The sequence below is a fragment of the Agrilus planipennis genome, unplaced genomic scaffold (assembly GCF_000699045.2).
Source record: "Agrilus planipennis isolate EAB-ADULT unplaced genomic scaffold, Apla_2.0 scaffold445, whole genome shotgun sequence".
NCBI classification, from domain to species: Eukaryota; Metazoa; Arthropoda; class Insecta; order Coleoptera; family Buprestidae; genus Agrilus; species Agrilus planipennis.
In genome coordinates, this window is record NW_020439537.1 from 19,818 (window position 1) to 25,439 (window position 5,622).

Consider the following 5,622-nt stretch of genomic DNA (forward strand, 5'->3'; position numbering starts at 1 on the left):
AGTTAGATATGAAAGATCAAATTAAAAATAAAATAGTTTCAGTATTTTTAAGAGTGTAAACGATGGCGTCTTTTTTGATTAATTGATGATTTCAAATCAAATTTTGCAGATGTAGCTCATACAATTAGTTATTCACTATTTTTTGTTCAAAAGTAATTTCTTTGACAGTGGAACATTTCAACAAATCCATAAGGTCATCGATAGGATGTAGTGTTAAATGTGGCTAAATGTTCACTCACAGAATTATTAGGTTATGGTATGAATGACCGCCATGATTAAAATAAAAATATACACCATTGACAAAGATATTACATGCCGAAATTTGGACGGGTTATACTAGTACAATTATGCAATTATAGCTAAAATCCTTCAACATTAATTTCCTTCAGACAAATATAGGGGCAGCTTCAGACTGAAAAAAATAAACGTTGTGTCGTTTTCTAGTATATTTTAGTAGCTTTAATATATGTACATATAAAAGTAGTTGATTGGTACCCAATTCTCGGTATTATAAAATGTACACAGAAAGACATCTTCCATAAATTGAACATTATTACAATTTCAATACGCTAGCAAAGAAAATGTGTCTCGTAACAAAGAATAATTTGTCATTGTAGAAGCTTTTATATCAAGTTTTCTCCAGGCTTCTCTTAGAAATGTCAAACTAGTATGTACGTACCTTTACCTTTAACTATAAGTAGATGACATAGCACCTACATACGTGAAGTACCAATTAATCACAAGAGATTTATGATGTTTCAGGAGATCAAAGGAAAGGTTTTGAACCGTCTTTGCTCCGAGGAGAAAACTAAAACGACGTGGTGTAGGTAAGTGCATGAACCTCAATTTATTTGAAAGCTAATTTTCGTTTCAGTGGGCGGCTAATATAGGGTGTCATAGTACAGAAATATTTATTAGTTCTTGTTAATTTAATATCAAAATAACGTGGCATACCTTCAGTGTAAAAAGTGGTGTTGAAAGTCTTTTTGACAAATATGAATTTAAAACAGAAAGATATTTTTTGTAGCAGCGAAAACGCTTTAAAAGAATTATTATCATTGTTCAAACTAAGTTTTTTTAAAAACAAATATGATGAAGGTAACATTTGATAATGAAAAAGTTGTTTTATCTGGAAATACAATTTATATAGGTATTTTCGTTTGTATGCTCCTTCTTTCTTGTCTATTGACATGCAAATTGCTGAAAAAAAGTTAAAGATAGTTTTATAGAATTGAAAAAGCTTTTGAAATAATAATTACTTTTTAAAACAAGAGACTAATAACATCTAATCTTTACCTGATATGCCTAATTTATAGTCATTTAAAATGAAGAAAATGAAACCAAAATACAGGATTTTAGTGAAAATGAAATTTTAAAAACTGCTGTACTGAATAAGAACATAAATATTTTTCCGGCTAACACAAAAATTTAATTTTACCAGTAGCATATAAATAAATTTTTGCCTATTTGTACAAATTTTCAAGCTACCTCCTATCTCCAGTCCCTGGAGTATCAGTATGATATTGCTACAATATTTGTTACCCTCATTTAAAGAAGAAAAAATTGTATTAGAAATGAAAAGTAATTTTTAGAATCATAGTAATTTCTAAGATTAATAAACAAACACTCTTATAAGCTCTATCTATTTATAATATCAGTACTGAAGTGTTATTTATTAAGAAAACTGTTGTGTANTTAATACACTATTGTTTAAAAGTTTTGTTTAAATAAATACAATTCATTCACTATTAAGTACATATAAGGCGCCAATCGATATAAGTTAAAGAGTTATATACAAATAAATTTTAATAAAAACGTTGCTTCTTTTCAGATTTTGCAATAGATATATATTTGCCATTTTGTTTGGTATACTTTGCTAATTAAACCAACTAATTAATGGGCATATAACAAAGATGAAGGTTTATATCGTAGATTTAGTTTAGAAATTACATTTATAATAAAAATTTTATTTTAGTATTTAAATCTTAATAATAAACCATTCAGAACTCTCGTACTTGTTTCGTCCACGGCTGTTATCAAGGGGACTGCGCACTTTCTTGTTATCATACATAAAATGTCCCACTTTCTTGTATATGTGTAGTGAATTAAAGACGTATTCTTAAAGAAACGCTACTACAATATTTTCGATTCTTAATAGAGAGTTTTCGCCACACCTTCTTAAAACAAAAAACGTTGTTATCATTAATTAGGTAGATCTATTAAACAAACTAATCTCGTCATATTTATTGCGCCCATGAACTTGTATTGATTTCTTTTCAAGAATTTTAAAATTTCATTATCTTGTAGTATGTTAACATCATAAACATAACTGGCTGTTCGCTAACCATCTGTTGCGTTTTTCGATTTCAACTATCATATCTATAAAGTAAGTTGTTATTACCTCTAATTTAACCACAAGCTTTCTTGAAATTCTTAAATGGTAGTTAAATCGTTATGTCGCCTATTAAAATTCAATTAAAAATCTCTCGTTAGATCTGTACATACAAGGGTGATTCCAATTTATTTTATAAGTCTAAAGTATATTTGCCTCCTTAAAAATAATAAAACGTATGTATCTTAAAAAGTGACATTACATATGTGCATATATCAAGCTAATACCTCTTATTATACCCCTGTTAAATGCACAAAAATACATTAACATGAAGTAAACGATATCCAGTGGATATTGAAAATAAGTAAAATTGGGAGGCTATGAGTGATAATGTTACCTATTAGATTAGTAGGCTTTTTTTTGTTTAGTTTATCCTCGAGGAGGGGACGTCTGCAAAAGACACCCCCTAAAACAGGGTAGTGTCGGATTCACCGAAGCGCCTACCGACTAAAACCCCTCCTCGAGTAGGGATGTCAGCCTGAATCTAATGACTCCCATGGAAGGATTGTTGGGAACATTAGGGAGGGGGAGAGGTAAAAGTGATGAGGAGAGTGTGGGGGGAATGTGAATAGGTGTCCCATCAGAAAAGCAGGTTGGCGCTAAAGGGCGAAACCAAAAATGAGCAAAAGTGAACAGCTCGAAACTAAAAATGAGCAAAAGTGAACAGCTCAGTATAGAAGGTGACAGGGTCTTCTGAAACGGTCGTTTGATTTAGGGACGAAATCGGAAAGTGTCGAGGTAAACGGGTTTGGGATTAGTAGGCCAGTCAGCAATCGTTTAAATAGCTAAATCAATAATAACCAAGGGAGTCGACTCCAAGACCATAAAGAAACAAATAATGCAGGATGGCGAGGCGGTTTGCCGATTTCACTCACCCTGCGATGGTTCTATGCCATTTTTAACGTTCTTTAATTATACATAATTATACTGTACTAATTTTATTATAAAGTAGGCTATAATTATTATATGTCTCTGACTAGACCTTCATGTCTGAGAAGGTGTCCTACCAACCTATCGCGCTTATTTTTTATTGACTTCCATAGAGTCGTCTGTTCTCCTATTCTTTTTAATACTTCATTTCTAACCTGTTCTACCCACGTTATCACATCATCCGCCTATAACACCTAACAAAAAAAAATTATAAATGAAATAGAACAGAAACTGATACGATAGATAGAAAGTTCTTGACTGATGTACAATTTCTGGTCATAGTGAAAATTAAATTTTATTTTTAGAAAAAATCCTATTTTCCCTGAAATGTTATTGTATGCTTTTATAACAAAAGTTAGTCCAAGGTGATTTAAGGAGTAATACTGAAAGGTATGTAATCCGCAACAGCCCAAAGGGCTCAAACGATCGGTACGTATTTGTAAAAAGAAAATATAAAACTCGGCATTTCAAATTTTTCTTACAAGTTCACTAGACCTTGCAAATTACGTGCCTTCCAATCTAAATTACAACTTACATTACAAAGGTATGGGATATGATGTCACGGAAAAACACAATTTTTTCTAAAAATAAAATTCTGATTTGCATTATGACTATTTAAGTTCAACATAAAAGAATTTTTAAAATTAAGTTAATATCTGTGTACAAGCGTTACCACTTTAAAAGTTAAAAAAAAATTTCAATCTGAAGATGGTTGAATAAACCGAAACGTAACAAAAACATAAAATTATGACTATAAAATGTGTAGTGGTCAGGAATCTTTATATTAGTTATCAATAGGTAAATTATCAACCCCTAAAAAGGCATTCATTATAAAATCGAAAAACCCCAACTTTCACCAGCACACGATCTAAATGCGATAGGTACTGTACATATATTGTACTAGGGTCAATTGAAAAGTCCCCGGCCTGACACATAGATGGCGGCACCAGAACTAAATCCATATGATTTTCAGTTAGTCCTAACCTTCAAAAGACGCGTCTATAAATTTGACGGCTGTCGGATCATTAGTTTGTGAATTATAGCATTTTTAGTGAAGCAACTTTTGTTATTGTGAAAAAAANAGATGTTTATTTATATTTGAAGACATATTAAAGGCTTTAACGCTTGTTTTCGACTCGCACTACTATTCATGATTGAACAAAACTTTTGGCAGGTACTATATGAAAAAGTATTTTTTAATGAAGAGTCGAAAGTATAATGAGCATTATTTTCCCTACCTACGATTTTGCCAGCGCGCATCCAAGACATTGGAAGAGGCATATCGCTAGAGAAAGTAAATGAAGTATACTGAAATATTATTTCATTTACCAGTAGGCGCGTTGTTTAAATTCTAGAAAATAAAGAATAAAGAGTGCTTCATAGTTGACACTGTCAGACAATCAAGTAACCTTTTTAAAAGTTAAAATGAAATTTATGAGCAGTAAAACTCTGTACACAAAATTAATCAACGCTGAGATGAGAACTTTACCATCATTTATTAATCGTAAATTTAGCTTTAAATGATACGATCTTGTCTGTAAGTCAACAATGACATTTTTATCGCATGTACAAATCTATGCATGTATACATGTATTCGCACCTTTCACATTCACTTCAATTTTTTTCGTGAACATATACATGCAAAAATTACGTTAAACTGACTTTCGAATGTTTGAACATTTAATAATTTTATTATAGCGTAGTGATGAGCAAAGTTTGGTCTTGGTATTGGTATTGGTCTTGTTTATTCGGTCTTGCGCACTTCTAGTCTTGGTCTTACGTTAGTCTTGCTGATACACTCTAGGTCTTGATCTCGGTTTTGTCTGTTAAGTCTTGTTCTTACTTACTTTTTTTTAAATAATTCTTCTAAATACAAATTTTTCTACTTACCGGCTCAATTACTGTCTTAAATGCTGAAATTTTCTGTCATACATGCGAGCTTGCCATGACTTTTAAAAAAAATATTATCGATATGTGTGTTACGAAAATTCGAGATCTTACCCTTCCTCCAATCCATAAATTGACCTTTAAGCGAACAAAATAGTGGAAGGTACTTGAAAGAAGTAAAAAATATCGAAAGAAGATGAGTTTGTCTCTATATTTCAACCATGTGTTATCCAGACATATGAACACTTACTCCGAGGACATTCTTATACGTAAATCTCTTTTTTCAAACAGTGGTACAGTTTCTTTTATTATATTTAGTGTTAAAATCTATAGTAACGCAAACTGAAAATTTCAAATACTAAAAATATTTTATTCCAAGAGAAGAATATATATCAAAGTTACTTCAAACAGTT